At 53.6% G+C, this 18,849-nt stretch overlaps 1 pseudogene; it reads left to right on the top strand.

Annotated features, from left to right (window-relative positions):
- Positions 1–653: 653 nt before the first annotated feature.
- On the top strand, positions 654–12,649 carry LOC143640197 (endothelin-converting enzyme 1-like; annotated as a pseudogene).
- Positions 12,650–18,849: the final 6,200 nt, after the last annotated feature.

The raw sequence follows: 18,849 nt of genomic DNA, 5'->3' as shown, positions 1-18,849 counted from the left end.
GCTGCTGGGGAGGCTGAGGCAGGAGGATTGCAAATTCAAGGCCAGTCTGGGCAGTGAGCATTGAGAGACCCTGTCTCAAAATAAAATATAAGGAAAGAGCTGGGGTTGGGGTGGGCGTGCGGCTCAGTGGTGAGGCACTGCCTGGCATCCTTAGCACATTAAAAAAAAAAAGCCGACATTGAAGTTTTGCGATGTCACTGTGGCCTTCTGTCTCTAGGAGGCTGTAAATGGGGCTGGGCCCCTGGCCTTCTAGGAAGGTTCCCATTGCTCAGGTGGATGGGCAGCTTCCCGAGGTTCTGCGCCTCCAAGATTCCTTGTGTCCTCCAGGAAGCAGGACCAGGTGGAGCTGGCGGGAGCCCTGGATGGAGGGCCAGGAATGTCAGAGTTCCCAAACCTGTGGCACCCCTGTCACCTACTGTCACCTGCTGGACCAGTGACTGCCCTTACTCAATTTCTGCTTCCCGTCTATTCAGTGGCTCATCCCTGCCCACTAGGGGTGCTCAGTGGCAGACCTTCGTGAAGTGCCAATCATGGAGACTGGCACTCAGGAGACAGTAGGTGGTGGCCATGAGGGGTGTCTGTGGCCTAAAGTAACTTCTGCGGTCAGAAGAGGTCTGTCTCCCTGGAGTTCTGGGGGGAAGCACAGGCCCCTGATGGCGCCACCTCCCAGGCAGGCCTTGGGAGAAGGAGGACTGGGCCCAGTTACCCTCTGCGCTCGTGTTTTCCAGACCTGCCTTCCTCACTGGAAGTTTTGCGTGAGTGACACGGAAAACAACCTGGGCTTTGCCCTGGGCCCCATGTTTGTCAAAGCGACCTTCGCCGAGGACAGCAAGAACATAGTAAGTACCTCCCCTGTGGACAGAGTGGGCATCGCATCTACTGGGCGCCCCCCACCCCAGCCTGACAGCCCACACTCTGCTCTGCCCTGGTCCTTTCCTGCTCCAGGCCACAGGATCCCGGGGCCTTCTTTAACTCAGAGGCCATTTCCTCAGGCTGCAGGGCGTGACTTGCTAAATGACTTCCATGGTTGAGGCCAGGCTAGTAGTTTGTGTTATTTAATTTGATCTTCCCAGTGACCCCATGAGGCTACCACAGCCATCTCCACCTCCTGGGGCTGCGAAGGACCCCACCAGGTAATGTTGACCTGGAAGTGACATTTTTCTTACTCTGAGGGTGACAGAATTATTCAAGCAGGTAGAGGATCATCATGGCTGAGTGCTAGGGAGACAGCCAGCCCCCAGCTCAGATTCTGGCTCTGTCACTTGGCTGGGTGACTTGAGCGGTGTTCTCCCCTCACCTGGGACATGAAAGTGGGGCTGTCCCTTCTGCAGAGGGGTGTTAAGGTGAGACAGCAATAAACCACCAAGTCGATCTTAAAGCAAGAGATGGAACCTTTATTCACCTTTATTCACCAGTTGATGTCTGGATCCACCAGCTGGCGGGCAAAGGGCCAGGCTGCTAGTCCATACCCTTCGACCCCTCCCAGGGTTCGAGCACACCTTTTGTAGTCCAAAACCATATTAACACATAAGTGGCTGTTGCTATGATTCAGATCCATAAGCAAACATCATAAGATCTAAAATCATAAGCAGTAAAGAGGGTGGGCCAAAACGTCCCTAGTTAAAGAATGGCTACTAACATCTACACCTCTGACAGGGTAGATTATCCAAGAAAAATGGGAACTGAAGAGGGGACACTTTTACGTTGTATAAGAATTGCCATCTGTGTCGCCTAACATGCCGTGCTAGGCAACCGCTCACTGATGGGTGCAGAGACGGGGCTTTCCCACAGGAGAAGCTTTTCTTACATGATGTGGGGTCTCAGGGCAAAATGGAATCTGTGTGGTCATTGCCCACACAGCCTGGCCATAACAAAATGAGATGCTACACATAAAGAACACCTGGCCCAAAATAAGCTACAGTCAATGGCAGCGATAGTTTATCACTAATGGTATTGTTTGCGTAATTAGTATCTGTAGTCAAGAAGCAGCACTGCACTTCCAGTCTGCTGAGGCAGGGGCTGGGGTGGTGGCTCAGCGGTAGAGCCCTCGCCTAGCACATGCGAGGCCCTGGGTTCAATCCTCAGCACCACATAAAAATAAGTAAAATAAAAGTATTGTGTCCAACTACAACTAATATATATATATATATAGTTTGTTTGTTTTGTTTTTTTTTTTTAATCTGTTGAGGCAGAATCTGAGTCCAGGTCTGTCTGGCCCCAGCCCCATGGCTCTTGCCTTCCCCTTCCCTAGAATCTTCCATCTTCTATCTTTGGCCCCCGGGTCTGCCCTGCATCGTCACCCTCAACAGCTGCCATTTGTGCCCTGAGACCTTTCTGAGTGCCTCTCAGATCAAGTTCTCTGGGTGTTAAAGCTCTATTCCATCAAAAAGGATCCCATCAGCCTGGGAGAGGCCATGTCTTCTGGACGGCTCCAAAAGAGCACTCTACCACTCTAAAGGCTCCAAAAAGTCCTGCTGCAGACCTTTCCGCTTCCCCAAGGCACGTCCAAGCTCATTCGGCCACAGAGACCAGTGCATGGAAGGCCCGTCTCGTCTCGAGGGATGTCTGTCCATGTTAGGAAAATGGTCTGGAAGCACAGCCATGGCCACCCTCTTTGCCCACTCTGCAGAACCCGAGGCCTTGAGCCAACCTCAGTTTGACCTCGGGTCCAGTGTCATCCTGCCTGGGGCACTGGTTGCATCCAGGGGGCCAGTGCCCAGAGCTGAGGGTGCAATATCTGTCTCCTCAGGCCAGCAAGATAATCCTGGAGATCAAGAAGGCCTTTGAGGAGAGCCTGAGCATGCTGAAGTGGATGGATGAGGACACCCGGAAATCAGCCAAGGAGAAGGTGAGGCCGCCCGGGAGCTCGGGCCACCCAGGCTTCCTGCACCGGGCAAGAGCAACAGAGAGAGAGCAGGGCTAGGAGAGGCCAGCCTGTCCCCTGGGCACGCATGGATGCTGTCCTGCCTTGTGACCAGTCTAGCAGGCTGGGGGGACAACCTGAAGCCAGGTGTCACACATCTCTTGGCTGAAGGTGAACAGGCAGGAGAGCACGCACAAGAGAGGTGGACCAAGCCACTGTGGTGCTTGCTCCCTCCACAGCTCCCAGTCCCCCAGCAGTAGGGGACAGAGCCTCAGAATCTCAGAACCTCATCACCTCCCAAAGGTTCCAACACTTGAACTTTGGGGACACATTTGGACCATAGCAGCTTCCCTTGGGGAAGCAACATTTAATCAGAAACCCAAAAGATTAACTGGGGGCTGGGGTGGTGGCTCAGCCGTAGAGCGCTCGCCTAGCCTATGTGAGGCACTGGGTTCGATCCTCAGCACCACATAAAAGTAAAAAAAAAAAAAAAGATATTGTGTCCACCTATAACTAAAAAATAAATATTAAAAAAAAGATAAGTTAGGCAAGGGGGGAATGTTTCCAAAAAGATGTGAAAGCCCTAAGTGGGGAGGAGCCTGATCCCCCGCCCCTTGGCGTGACCCTGAGCCCAGAGCCCACAAAGCTTGGGCCAGCTGGTCAGCATCGCGGGTGCTCAGTCCTCTGTGTCCCTCCCATCCAGGCGGACGCCATCTACAACATGATAGGCTACCCCAACTTCATTATGGACCCCAAGGAACTGGACAAATTGTTCAACGACGTGAGTGGCTTACGCCCTGCTATCCCAAGTGCCCACTTGGGGAGGGTCCAAGGTGGGTGGGGCGCCCAGGGCTTCTGGAGGCAGGGAGGCTGACCTGGCATCATGACAGCCATCAGGGGATTAGCTCAGCTGGAGAGCACTGGCCTCGCATCATGACTCCAACTGGGTTCAACCCAAGCACTGCATAAAATGGGGGGGGGGAGGTAGCGGGGCTGAGGTTGGCTCAGTGGCAAAGCGCTTGCCTCACACACATGAGGCCCTGGGTTCAATCCTTAGAACCACATTAAATAAATAAAAAAAATAAAGATATTGTGTCCATCTACAACTAAGAAATTTAAAAAAAATAAAAGACTTGGGGAAGCAGATCCTAAAAGGTGCAGCACCTGACCCTGAGCCCAGAGCCCACAGGGCTGGGGTCAGCTGGCCAGCATCGTAGCCCTAAAACACCACGGTGGTGGGGGGAGAAAGTGAAGCCCCTCACACCCCCGCTCCTGCCCCAGAACGGCCACCTGTCTTCAGGGTCGTACCCCAACCTCCTCAGAGAAAACTTGGAACTCAAATTTTGACCTTGAGATGGGGATGGGAAAGAGGAGGCCACCATCCCAAATGCACAGTGAAGCTCCACTGAGGCGGAGGGGGATTACTGCCTCCCTGCTGCCAGAACCTTCGGCACATCACCCCTTTAAGTGGGTTGTGATTTTGCCCCAAATGATAGTTTGCTATCTTCTCATGAGTGAAATTCAGGCATTTTTGAAATCATAATAACCTCTCATCATGGTTCTATTTAAAACCTAAGACTATTAAAATTACTTCTGAGAATAGGAGACTCATTCCGCAGCCATGTTTCTTGAGAATACTTTCAGACACCTCAGGGTCATCCTGATGCGAGATCCAGAGTCTCCTGGAGACGGCTCAGGCAGGGCCCACAGACAGGGGCCTGCCCCTGAGGGCCCAGTGTTTTACCACAGCCCTTGGGTATGCCATAAAGATCTGGAGTGGACCTGAGGGAGGGCTTTGCACCTGGTAGGAGCTGAGAGGCCGGGCCCAGGGTTGGGGGGTGTGATAACGCCTGTCCCCCGACATTTCAGAGCCAGATTCCAGTGTGGTTCATTAAATCTGTGCTGTCCAATTTGTTAGCTACCAGCCATGGGGGGCTATTTAATTAATCAAAACTTAAGTTAATTAAAATTTAATTACACTAGCACATTTGAGATGCTCAGTAGCCACCTGCCACCAGAGTCTACCATATTGGCCAGTGTAGGTGGAAAACACACGGAGAACACACCCATCATCACAGTCCTGTAGGACAGTGATGGAGATACTTCTTGCTCAAAGGAACCACTGATGGGGCATCCTGCAGCACTGTGACACTGTCAGGTGCCTGAAGAAGACAGTTGTTGCTGGGCCCAGCAGGTTAGAAGCCTCAGAGGGGCGGAGCCTGCAGCTCCAAGCCCACACTCTGGCCCTGGGCCTGCCTACCCATCCCTTCACCTCGTGGGGTCTGAGTTTCTGACTTTCCTCTGGGGTTGCTCCCATCTGTGTCTCTGCTTCTTTCCTCAGTAAACGGCAGTTCCAGACCTCTACTTCGAGAACGCCATGGGATTTTTCAACTTCTCATGGAGGGTCACCGCTGACCAGCTCAGGAAAGCCTCCAACAGAGACCAGTGAGTCCCCCAGGCCCGGTCAGGAAGGCCTTGGTTCCCCACCATAGGGATGCACCCCACTGAGCTTGCCTTCCTCACCCACTGTCAGGTGCCAGGTGTGACTGTCACAGAGGCCCTCTTTTCAAATTAAGAAACCAAAAGCCGCTGGGTGTGGTGGCACATGCCTGTAATCCCAGCAGCTCAAGAGGCTGAGGCAAGGGGATCGCAAGGTCAAAGACAGCCTCAGCAACAGCGAGACACTAAGCAACTCAGTGAGACCCTGTTTCAAAATAAAATACAAAAGAGGATTGGGGATGTGGCCCAGTGGTCCAGTGCCTCTGAGTTCAATCCCCAGAATCCTCTGCAAAAAAAGCCAAAGTAGAGCCCATCCTGGCCCCAGTCTGGGTGCTGCAGTGCCCAGCCTGTTGGCAGAGTGAACCTGGCCTCTGAGGCCGAGGGGGCCTGGCACCACATCCCAGCTTCATGGCCTCAGCATTCAGAGCCTTCATTTCATTATCTTCAAAGTAGCAGGAAAGGGAACTGCTTCTTGGGTCATTGAAGCAATCCAGTGTGGGAACTGGGGAGAGCCAGGCCCTGACAGGAGGCCCTCCGCATGGGTGAGTGTCCCATAACTCCTCACAAACAGGAGCAGTGGTTTCTCCCACTGTCCCACTGAGGGCTGGGAAAGGTTCTAGATGGGCGCTGATGACCCAGCACTTAACACACTGCAAATCCCACTGTGCATCAGTGTTCCCTGGAGAGCAGTTTCAAAAATAGTCTCCAAGGATGAGGGTGTAGCTCCGCGGTAGAGTACATGCCTAGTACTTGAGACCCTGGGTTCCCTCCCCAGCACTGCCAAAAATGTGAGGGGGGGTGTGGGGGTTGCCTCCTGACGTTTTTTTGTTGTAGTTTTTGGTTGTGGGGGCTTTTGCAGCAGGGGGTAGGGAGTTCCTGGGGATTGAACCCAGGAGTGCTTTATCACTGGGCTAAATTCCCAGCCCTTTTTAATTTTTTATCTTGAGACAGGGTTTGACTAAGTTGCTGAGAGCCTCACTAGGTTGCTGAAGCTGGCCTTGAACATGTGATCCTCCTGCCTCTACCTCCCAAATTTGCTGGGATTACAGTTGTGCACTACTGCACCTAGCCATAGCCTAACTTCTACCCCAGATCTTAAGTCAGAATAATCTGGAGAAAGACCCTTCTTTTTAAAATGGTCTCCCCAGGAAAGTTAGATGTAGTCAGCCCGGTACTAGTCCCTCCACTCCTGAAACAGGATAAATCTTACCAAGTCAGAACGAGTCCTCTTTGCCTCTGGCGCCCTCTTGTGGGCAATGGAGGTTCAAACATCTTTTTCCTCCAAGTTTTCCATTGTCAACGAGGGTCCCCCTAACAAACAAGAAGGTAGGTGGACCTTCACCTTCAGAATATGGCACAGACACAACTGCCAATTTACCTGGCTTCTTAAGTTTTAGATTAAAAGTTTTCACTTAAACTTGTCTTCTAGCCAGACACAGCAGTATTCATCTGCAACCCAAGCTACCCAGGTGGCTGAGGCAGAAGGAGCCAAAGTTCAAGGCCATCCTCGGCAATTTAGCAAAGTAAAAAATAAGGGCAAGGGATGAAGCCCAGTGATAGAACACTCCTGGGTTCAGTCCCCAAGGAAGGAAAGATTAATGCATTATGGAAAATCTGAACCAGTCGTGATGGTGCACACCTATAATCCCAGTAGCTCAGGAGGCATGGGCAGAAGTTCAAAGCCAGCCTCAGCAAAAGTGAGGTACTAAGCAACTCAGTGAGACCCTGTCTCTAAATACATACAATATAGGGCTGGGGCTGGGGCTTAGTAGTCAAGTGCCCCTGAGTTCAATCCCCATTAACCTCCTTGCCCTCCCCCCAAAAAATATAATATGAAAAATCTGAAAACTTATTCATGAACTTTTCATACCCTGTACACTAAAATCATTGATCTGTCTTGCACTTTTTGGATTTTTTTACATAATTTTTTACATCATGGCTCATGCATTGGTCCTTTGGAAAATAGTGTTTTGCCAGGCATGGTAGCACACGCCTGCAATCGCAGCAGCTGAGGAGGCTGAGGCAGGAGGATCATGAGTTCAAAGCCAGCCTCAGCAATTTAGCAAGACCCTAAGCAACTCAGCAAGACCCTGTCACTAAATACTATATAAAAAAGGGCTGGGGATGGGGCTCAGTGGTTACGCACCCCTGGGTTCAGTCCCCAGTACAAAAAAAAAAAAAACAGAAAAGAAAAAAAATTGTGGTTCCACTAAGATTTACAGATTCTCCACTCTCATATACTGCAGCCAAAAAAATAAAACCACATTAGTTAACATCATAGTTGACCTCCTGAGAAAAATCTTAAAGTACTGGGAAGCTATCAAATTCATGATGGTCAATACAAGTTTTCCAAAATTTTAATATTTCTTTGAAACTTCATTTTTCTTGAAACCTCAGATTTTTATCATTGGTAATAATTGACAAAATGTGAATTAGTTCCCCTGAGGTGCTAAGCTTCCTTTTTCATTTTCAAGAACATGTCTGCCTTGTTGCCCAAGTCCAAAATTCCATGGCTGGTCGGTCATCCGAAGATGATGAGAGAGACCTGAAGCACCACGTGGGTATTCCCCATTGGTCACACAGGATATTGAAAAGACTGGTACTTGGGGGTCGAGATTTAATGGAATTAATGATTAGGCTACTTTTTCCTGGGTGTTGTCAACGAAAATGACCCGCTGGCTTGTTTTGGTTGGAGCACCTGCTAGGAAAGGAGCAGGTGGCCACTAGGACTTGCCTGGCCCCCTGCCCAGGTGGCAGCAGTGTCATTCAAGGTTGCTTTTGTACCATGATGCAGATCTCAACATGTGGCAGAGACAGAGTGTCTCAATGTTATAATGAAAATAGTTTTGACATCATAAACCAGAGGATCTTGGGGACTGTCACTTTAGACCACACCTTAGAACAGCTGCTAGACACATTTCAAGCCTCAAAAATAACCTCAGTTCAATATCTGATGGTCCCTCTTGCTGTCTGTGAGCGCCTCAGTGTGGCACCCTCTGAGGTGACATCACTGATTTATAGGTATTCAGGTGTTTTCTAGCTTCCCCCTCAGAAACAGTGCTGCCCGATGTCCTTGTGCTGACCTGGTCCTGGGGTCAAGGAGTACCCACTGGAGTTCCGCTCCGCCCACCGCCTGGGCTCTCACGCACCTGTTGCTTGCAGGTGGAGCATGACCCCGCCCATGGTGAACGCTTACTACTCACCCACCAAGAACGAGATCGTGTTTCCGGCTGGGATCCTGCAGGCGCCCTTCTACACCCGCTCCTCGCCCAAGTAGGCCATCTCTGGTGCTGGTGCCCCGATGGGTCCCCTGCCCCTCAGCCAGCCCTGTGTCTGCAGCTGACCCTGACAGCCATCTCACTGAGCCATCTGTGCCCTGGTGGCCCAGGTGGCCTAGGATTGCAGCGTCGTGGGTGCAGAGCGCAGCAGCCCCTGTCCCCTGCCTTCCCTCCAAGGGTCTCTGGGGCCGAAAGCTCCTGCAATCAGGAAACGTGGCACAGTCATGCAGTCAAGAGCCCCATGTGGGAAATACTGCTGTGACGGTGGCTTAGAGCAGTTGCAGCCAGGGAGTTGGCGGGGTGAGGGCGCTGTCCTAGAAGCTGGACTCCCGGGATGACTGTGTGGAGCTTGGGAAGAGGCACTGGCCCATTCCCAGGCTTCGTTTGCTTTAAAGCTTAACTGCTAGTCTGTGGGAGGGGACAGTGATCCTCTAGAGTGTCCAGCACGTGCATGTCACCCACAGGGCACAGCTGGCTCCCTTAGACTGCCCAGCCTCCCACTGTCTCCAGGGCTGTGTCCCACAGAGCCCCTGCTACATCTCAGACCCAACAAGTGAGGGCCACATGGCAGGGCAGGAGCCAGAGGCCTTGCTCTCACTTTGTGTCTCCCTCCAGGGTCTTAAACTTTGGTGGCATTGGTGTCGTCGTGGGCCATGAGCTGACTCACGCTTTTGATGATCAAGGTACAGGTTCCTTGGGGTCCCTCCAGACAGAGCCCATCAGCTTCTTAGCCCCACTGCCTCTGCTCCCTGGGACTTAGCTTTGGAGAGAAGGACCAGAGTCTAAACCCTGGCTCGGCCGCTTGCCAAATGCTCTCACCTCGGCAAGTCACATCATTCTCCAAGCCTCCGTGTCCTTATCTGAAAAATGGGTGCAACAGGTCCAGGTGGGGGTGGGGAGGATTGTGTGAAGGCTATAGTGAGCACTTTCTGCAGGGTGCTGGGTGCTCGGTGCTCAGTAGGAGTCAGGAGTCAGAGACGTGGAAGTCACACCCTCCTCAGCAGCTAGTGTCCAGGGTCTTCCTCAACTGCCCCCTGCTCGGGGACAAGAAGGAAGTGGCAGAGACCCTGGAAACCAGGCCTGTCATGTGCTCCTGATTCTGCCAACTCCACTGGCCCCTTGCTGGACTCCATTCCTTGGGATCCGAGGCCCTTGGCCAGTGGAGATCCACCCTGCGCCTCAAACCTTTGTACAGCCACATGGCCGCCTGCCTGGCCACTTTTCCCCACCCTCTCCCACTCGGTCTGGCCCGTCCTCTGGCCCTCTGATGGGCATCCTGTCCCTGTACAGGCTGGAGGGTGGGGTCAGACAGGGGAACCCACTTCCCACTGGGAGGGAAGAAGAGCGATAGTGCCACTCCGGCACTCTGACCACAGGGCGGGAGTATGGCAAGGATGGGAACCTCCGGCCCTGGTGAAAGAACTCCTCGGTGGAGGCCTTCAAACAGCAGACGGAGTGCATGGTGGAGCAGTATAGCAGCTACAGTGTGAACGGGGAGCCGGTGAACGGCCGCCACACCCTCGGGGAGAACATTGCAGACAACGGGGGCCTCAAGGTGGCCTATCGGGTGGGTCTGCTCCCCCTGTGCACCTGTCCAGGTCCACATCTGTCCAGATGCCTCATCAGTAGGTCAGCATAGAAATGCCTGGCAAGCTGCAGGAGTGCTGTGCCTCAGCTTCCTCGTCTGTCGGTGGGGGTGGGGAGGACGTGAGCATTGACTGTGGACACAGCACCTGAGTCGAGTGCCCAAGGGCTTCTGCATGGAGACCACCTGCTTGAGAGTCCCAGGAGAGAGCCAGGGCAGGGTCCACCTGCAGAGCCGGCCCCTTCTTGCCTTTGTGGGGGAACCCACTGCCAGGTAGGGCAGCAGGGCCCAGGAGGACACTGAGCACAGAGCCAGTTCTGGGTTCCGATCCTAGTCTGGAGTAAGTCGCTACCATCTGAGCCCATTGGCTTGGCTCTGAGCCCCTGACCTGCACCCTCGGGTGGCCGGAGGTGAAACCAAGTGACTCAGACACAGGTCCCGGCCTGAGAGGCATCCTGGCGACTCACCAAGGGCCAGAGGCAGGGGGTAGTGGAAGGAGTCAGGAGCAAGTGCCTCTGTCACTGAGAAAGGAGCTTGGTTCTATTCTGGCGACAGTGAGAACCACTACAGGGTCAAACAGGAGATATGATCTAATTCCTTCTTTAAGGCAGGTCTGCAAGCCGGCAGCCCATGTGCAAACCCAGCCCCAGCCTGTCCCCGTAGGTTTGGGGGACCTGGCCACACTGTATTCACAGGTTGCCTGTGGCTACTTTTGCACTCTGAGCACAGAGGAGGATAGTTCAACAGGGACCGGTAGCCCCAAAGCTGGAACATCTACTCCGGCCCTCACAGAGGAGGTCTGCCAACACTCGCCCTAGACGGTTCGCTCGAGTTGCCACATGAGGAGAGGACCAGGCTTGTGTCCTCGGTTCCTCTGAATTAGGGAGACCCATTGGAAGCTGTTGTGAGGTTACCCAGGCTAGAGGGGGAAGGGTGAAGAGGGTCAGTTTTGGGGTGTTTGGTTTGGCTGGAAGAGTTGGGGGGAACTCTGAGCCTGAGTAACTAGGAGGGTGGTGGTGCCATCCTATGGTGGCAGGTTTGGTGAGGGTTCATGTAAATGACTTCTTCCTTCTGTGCCATGCTGAGTTGGATGTGATCTTGGGTGTCCAGCTAAGGCAGTTGAATATCCAGATCAGGGAAGAGGCTGGTGCCAAAGTGCACATTGGAGAGCCTTCAGCATTGTGTGGCGTTTTAGGCCATGGGGTCGATTGCACTCCCCTTTAGGGAGGGAGCAGAGAAAGAGGAGGGATCCTCCAGGCTGAGCCAAGGCCCAGAACCCAGAAACCAGCCTTGGCCTGCACACTAGCCCCTCGCCCCTGTGTCCTGGCTGCCCTCAACCTCTGGCCTTCTCTCCTCCCAGGCTTACCAGAACTGGGTAAAGAAGAACGGGGAGGATCAGACCTTGCCCACACTGGGTCTCACCAATGACCAGCTCTTCTTCCTGGGGTTTGCACAGGTGAGTTCTTTAGGGGAACAGATAAGGTCCCCTCCAATCACCAGCTCCCTAACTCATCAGACCATCTTCAGGTCATTAGCCTGTGAGGAGTTGAGCTTCCTGTCATTAGAGAGATTCAAGGAAGGGCCAAGAAAGAATACTAGTATCCTGTATGTGGTGGAGAAGGCCCCTCCTGGTTCTGGGGTTGTAGAAACTTCTTAACATAGCCAGACACGGTAATGCATGCCTATTATCCCAGCTCCTTGGGAAGCTGAGACAGGAGGATCACCAGTTCGAGCTCAGCCTCAGCAACTTAACAAGACTCTGTCTCAAAATAGAAAATGGAAAGGGCTGGGGATGTAGCTCGGTGAGAAAGCAGCCCTGGATTCAGTCCCCAGAACCGGGGAAGAAAGAAATCAAGACCCACCAGGTTGGCGCTTGAGTTGGTCTTCAGTTGATTCCCAGAGCTGCCTCTCGAGAGAGTGTCCTACCCAGAAAATATGAAAGCTGGACTAAATCCAAAATTTGTAAAGTGGAGTTTAGGCAGAATCCCAGCCTGGTACGTTGGTATCAGACAGAGACCCGGCTCTGGCTGAAGAGACACAGCTTGGTGACACCTGCGTCAGAGAGGGGCATAGGCGCACTCCAGCCTCCCCTCTGACCCAGCCATGGGCCTTCCTGAGTCCTTGGGGTGTGAGCACCAGGCGAGGGCTCATTCCACCCCTGCAGTGGTGGGACCAGTCTGGCGGCCTCAGGGCCCCACAGTGACCCCAGCTTCTCCCCCTTGTCCCTCAAAGGTCTGGTGCTCTGTCCGAACACCCAAGAGCTCCCACGAAGGCCTCATCACCAACCCCCACAACCCCTCTCGCTTCAGGGTCATCAGCTCCCTCTCCAATTCCAAAGAGTTCTCAGAACACTTCCACTGCCCCCTTGGGTCACCCATGAACCCTCATCACAAAGAGCCAAGACGGAAGAGAGGAAGGGGCTGAGGATGAGCCCCCAGGGGAGGCTGCCAAGTCTACCCCTTCTTCCAACCCCTTGGCCGCCCAGGGCCCCTTCCCCAAACTGGAGGGTTTGCAGCCGGCACTGGGCCGGGTGGGGGTCCTCTGCATACCCGAGTTGCTCCCCTGTGCAGACCGGCGTCCCAGCGAGCACCAGCTCCAGTGGGCATTCGGGTATCGGACTGGTGGCTCACCAGGCCTGGGCCCCACAGCGACAAGGGCCGGGGGACACAGCCCCCTCGCCCACATCCAGCACCACATAGACCACAATTACCACTGTGTCAAATGCTTTAAGATCTATTTTGGGGGAAACTATTTTTTAAACATTGTGGAATACACTGGAAATCTTCAGGGAATAATGCATTTAAAACACTTTTTTTTTTTGAGGGAAGGATTGTTATATTTATTATGTTTTCTTTTTTTTCCTAAATAACCTGTGGACAAAGGAAGCCCCACTGATTTACCCCCTCACTGCAAGGCTGGGCTGAGTCAGGAACACACACACACACACACACACACACACACACACACACACACACACACCTGCCCCAGGCCACTAAGCAAATCCTCTGACTGTGGTTACTACTGCATGGTCACCCACAGACAGGAAATGGGGGAGCCAGGCAGAGGCCCAGTTCATGGCCAGCTGCTCTCAGCTTGCTGCCCCTGTCCCCGGAGCTCAACCATGGAAACCCAAGCAAGGAAGATTTCATCCCCACTGTCACAGCAGGGGACTGATGGCTATGGCAGATGAAGCCAGGTCTGAGGGCACCCCAGCTGGAGCACAGGGCCCTCCAAGCACCAGATGCTTGCAGCTGACCATAGACCTTCTCTTTTGGTCCTTCCTCTTCGGGTCACCCCCGGGACCTGTTGCTTCTCTGTAGCAACCCCCCCACCCCAGCCATTCTGGCCTCTGCCTTGCAGGATCCCTCTCCCCCAAGGGAAGGAGGAAAGAGAATGCCGCTCTTGTCTGCAGCAGGGTCCAGATCCTCCCCTGAGCTCCGTCCTCAGCCCCCAGCCTGGTCAGCTTCCAGACCAGTTCTCTAGTGCCTTATCTGAGGCTGCGGCCTGGGCTGTGCTGAGGAGATGACCCCTGCCCCAGCGGCCCCTGGCCTCCTCAGTGGAGCCCCCAAGTGTCATGATTGGAACCCAAGGCCATACTCCCACTCCTGATGCTCACAGGGCCACCCCTCAGCCCCCAGGAGCTCTGGCCTGCAGAGCTGTGACTCTGGGTAGTAGAAGTTAGATGCCGCTGCCCTCGCCCTGGGCTCTAGCCATCAAGGCCCCCTGGTTTAGATCAGGACGGCCCTTGCAGCTGGACAGGCTCCCCTCCTTAGACAGGAGGCTAAGGGAAGGGTTCCTCAGCCCAGTCTAGCCCATGGAGTCAAGAGACCAAGAAGGTCACCCCTTCTAGAGGCCACAGCTCCTCCCAACAGCAGATGCTCAGGCTCCACCAGGTAGGTGGACCCGACTGCAGCCGCACAGCAGCCCTTGTGAAAGATTAGGCCCTGCCCCATGGCGCGCCCCTTACCGAGGAAGCCTTGTCCAAGAGGCTCAGACAGCTCAGCCTTGCCCTGTGAGCTCGGGTCAGCAGGAGGCTTGCAAGTAGGCTCCAGGTGAGGCCCTTGTTACTCACAAACAAGTTCAAGGCCTGGGAGCTCTTTGGGAGAAAGATAAGAAGGAACCAGGGAAGGAGCTAGAGCCAGCCACCTGGGAAGTGGGCCTTTCCCATCCCTGCGCCTCCCTGTGCCTCTGCTGCCCCACCCTCCTGCCTTCCCCAGGAAAGGGTGGTCCTGGAAACTGTCACACCACCAGCCAGAAGCAAGTGTCTTGGGCTGGAGTCTAGCCAGAGGGAATGGAGATGGCACTCCCTGTCAGGATGTGCGGGGGCAGGGGGAGAAGCCCAGGCCCACGCAGAGGCAGGGTCCCCACTCCCATTGCCCCTCCACAGTGTCAAGGCCAAGGGGAGATGGGCAGTGCACTCCCAAGACCAGGGGAGCCACAGGACTTGCTTCTCTGTGGGCACATGGGTGTGGGGTTTGGAGGTGAGAATCTATTTTTTGTATTATGTTTTGTGCTACTGTAGTTTTGTGTGGAAATATTGTAATTAAAATAAAGTACTTATATCGAGAGCCACTTGTGTCCGAGTGTCCTTCCAGGGTGCTGTGCATCCTTTGGAACCACAAGAAAGCCCCAGCCAGACCAGAATGGCCCACCCTAGCCTCACTAAGAAGAGGCTTTGGACCCTGAGGAACAGCTGGGGCTTCCTCCTGCCTGGGCCCACCTAGCCAACCCCCACCTAGCCAGCCTTCGTGGGAAGGCTTGTGTGCGCCCCCTACCCGTGAGAGTGATGTGTCTCATGGCCTGGGCCCAAGGGGCTCCCTGGTCAACGTCATGTTTCCATTATCTCAGAGCCAAAGAGCTTCTGGATCTCAGATACTTGGGCAGGGCAGGCAGGAAATTCAAAGAGGTCCAAAAAACAGCCTCCCCTGGCTTTTACATATGTACTTCCCGCTGCCTGGAATGTTCTGACTTCCCCACCTGGTGAACTCCTACCACCCTTCAGTGCCCCACTCACCATCACCTCCTCTAGGAAGCTTCAGGTCTGCATGGGGAGGCTCACACAGGCTTTCCTCTCCTTCCAGAGGGTATTAGTTTACTAGGGCTGTTGTAACTAAGTACCACAAACATGGTGGCCTACAGGACGGATTGAGGTGTTGGCCTCCCAAGTCTCTGGGGTTACGGGTGTGGGACACCAAGCCCGACCTGACTCTACCTGTCTTAAATAGGAGTAGGTCATTTCTCTTGGACTCTGTTTCTCTGGCTATAAGACCTACAATGTACTCTCTTCTACTGTCTTGGTAACCATCAGATATGGGCGACAGTAAGGATGCCAGAGCTCAGATGCTTGAGCTCAGACTGTCCCCACGAGGTGCGAAGGGGCCTGCGAGCCCCATAGGCCCCAGTGTCTCTCCCCTGGGCAGCTGGGAGAGCCCCCTCCCCTCCAGCTCTTGTCCTCAGGAGAGCAGCCTGTTTAAGGAGATGGTACCTCCCTGTCACTGGCTCCCACCTCTTGTGTTTGACCCTGTTGTGTCCTGTTTGCTTTGTCTGGGGCAGTGCCAGGGATTAACCAGGCCTCAAGCTGCAAGTGCCACCACTGAGCCACACCCCAGGCCTCCAGCTTCTTTCTGGAGCCCAAATAGGCCAAGCCCTTTCCCACTGAGGCTCTGGGTCCCTTTTGTCCTTCAGGCTGGAATGTTCTGTGCCCAGAGGGCACACCCCTCCCCAGCAGGATGGATGCATGAATTCTGTTTAGACCCTCCATGAGTCACGTGCCTATTGGAGTGCAGCCATGGGCAAGAGTTCTCACCCCGCCTCCCCTGAAGCTCACAGTTTGTGGGACAGAGAATTTCTCAGCCCTGATGCTCAGAGGAGGTGTCATTCGGGGACACTGGGTTGCAGGCAGGAAGTGGCTGAGCTGGGTTCTGAACCCAGGCCACTCGATTGGAAAACGTGAGAAGCCGCTAGAAACAGAAAGCCCCAGGGATGCCACATGTGCAGAACACGCATGTGCGTACACACACAGACACACACACACACACGCACACACACACACACATGCATGAAGGCACAGGATGGAGGAGCTGGCTGCTGCCCACCCTTTTCCCAAGAAGGGAGACCTAGCTTTTAGCCACCCTTCCCCCAGCCTTGGGCCTGCAGATGCCCTCCCTCCAGACAGGCCACCTCCCAGGGAGGAAGAACAGGCTCCTTCCTCCCCAGGCCGGGGTCCCAGTGCCCTTGCCCGCCCCCATCCTCCTAGATCCTTGCCCAACCTTGTTCCCCTCCCAAGCAGGACTGGAAACCCCAGCCTGGCCTTCAGACTTCACCCAACACATGTGGAAACACACAGGATGTAACTTGGGAACAGCTGGAAAAAGTAAGCAATCTGTAACAATCGTGTAAGCAGAAGGGCCTGCAGAGGCCTCTGAAAGGGTGAGGGAGCAGGGGGTTAGGACAGACTTTAAACTTGTAAAGAATTTGGTCCACTGTAGAGCCCAACCAGAACTTGGAAAACTTAGAAGAGAAAACTGGAAACTTTACCAAAGGCCGTCAGAGAATGCCCTTGAGCACCCTGCCGGTGGGCGGAAAAGTCCAGTGTAATTTCAATGCCAGCTCTCCCCAAATTAATGTATGATTTCAGCGTACTCTCAGCCAAAATCCCCAGATAATTTTGCATAGAATTTGACGAGCTGATTCACATGAAAGGGAAAAAGCACAATCAGAACAATTCTGAAAAAACATTGAAACAACGAAGGAGCTATATTCCATATGTAAATATTTATAAAGCAATGGTAAGTGAGAGCTGCTGTAGGTTAGGAACAGGTATCAAACTGGAATAGACCAGAAGCCAGAGACAACCTTGCTCATATATAGGAATTAGTGTAAGATTGAGGAAGCACTTCCTGAGTGGAGAAATGAACCAGTGCCCTCTGGTCCTCTTCTGTATATGGCCTGTTGCCCACCAGGACCTCCTTCTCAACCTGGTGGTCTAAGGAGGGCTGAGCTTCCTACATGACAGTGGCTCCCATGGGGCAGGAAGCACAGCCTGCCAGGTGTGTTAGGCTCCTCCCCAGGGCCCAGGTTGACATCCTCCTGCATATTGTATTCCTCAAGCAGGGCTGTAGCGCAGTGGTAAAGTGCCCGGCTCAATCCCTTATACCAGGCTCAAAATTAAAAGATAAAAGAAGGGCTGAGTGTGGTGGCACACGCCTGTGATCCCAGTGACCCAGGAGGCCGACACAGGAGTATCTCAAGTTCAAGGACAGCCTCAGCAATTAGTCAGACCCAGTCTCCCAATAAAAGCAAAAGGGCTGGGGATGTGGCTCAGTGGTAGAGACTCCCTGGATTCAATCCCCAGTACCAAAAAGAAAAAAAATATCCTGTGGATACCAGGGGACCGCTGAAAATCTTCCTGCCCGTCCCACCCAGAGCTCTTAGTCTGGGTCTCACTGGGCACATGGCTTCTCTTGTGAGCAACAGTGTCTCTGAGCGAAGAATGACCAGTTGGTCCAGTCTGGCATGGAGATTTGAAAATTGTATGAAAAGTACTTGGCACACGCTAGGAGCTCACCGGTTCACCAGGTCATCAGGAGCCTGATTCTCCATCCTCTCCGAGGCTGGGAACACCCCAGGACACATCTGTAGTCAATTTCCATGAAGAAGCCCAGGGTAGTGCAGAGTCCAGGGCCCTGCCCCCACTCCAGGTGGACTTTAACACTGGGCCCAGGGACCCTGCTGCCTTGCCACCCAAGGCTAAGTGTGCTCTTACAGAATGCCAGTTCATTGCTGATTATTGGTGGCCAGTCCCTCCCTCCCCCAGGAAATTCAGACGCTCACTTCCAATGGTTAGAAATACTCAGACTCAACCTGCACCACCTTGTGGGCCAGCAGGGGGAGGTGCTGGAGATGAATCCTGGCCTCCTGCAAAAAAAAAAAAAAAAAAGGCAGGTCTGCACCTGAGCTACACCTGCAGCCCAGAGCCTCCCTCTGTTATTTGCTGGTTCTATTCTAATTTGTCTTGTGTCAATGTTCCTTTCCTTTCCTTTTGAAGGGCTGGGGCTCAGATCCATGGCCTCATGCCTGCTGGGTGGGAGCTCTGCCCCTAGGCCACACCCCAGGGGTCCTTGTTTTCATTTCCAGGCTGAACAATGCAAGCTCCTTGGCATTTGCTCTCTTCTGCTTTTATTTATTTTTAAACTTGGGGGGCTGGAATGACCCCAGAGTCTTGCGAGTGCCAAATGTGTACTCCACCTCGGAGCTACATCTGTCTGCTGTTTTTGTGTTTTCCAGTAGTTGCCGCAGTCTGGCTGGGCACAAAATCATGAGCCACTCACAGCTTTGTAGATTCAAACAGCAATTCTTTATTCCCGAACTTACACCGGCCCTCTCCAAACACATTCTGTGGAAATTCACGTTCTCTGCCTCCCAAAAACTCTCTGAATCCCGGGAGAACACAAGGGGAACTCAGGCATCAGGATACACCCTATTCCCAGCAGGAATACTCTTAAACCTGGAACCGCCCTAAAGCCGGATTGTCCTAAACCAGGAACGCCCTAAATCCGAGGAGAGCCTAAAACCCTGATCCGCCCTAAACCCGGATCCGCCCTGGTCCTTGAGCAAGGTCACCT

Source organism: Callospermophilus lateralis, unplaced genomic scaffold (genome assembly GCF_048772815.1).
Source record: "Callospermophilus lateralis isolate mCalLat2 unplaced genomic scaffold, mCalLat2.hap1 Scaffold_132, whole genome shotgun sequence".
Classification (NCBI taxonomy): Eukaryota; Metazoa; Chordata; class Mammalia; order Rodentia; family Sciuridae; genus Callospermophilus; species Callospermophilus lateralis.
The sequence above is the reverse complement of the archived record's forward strand: the minus strand, read 5'-3'. Positions and strand labels throughout refer to the sequence as shown.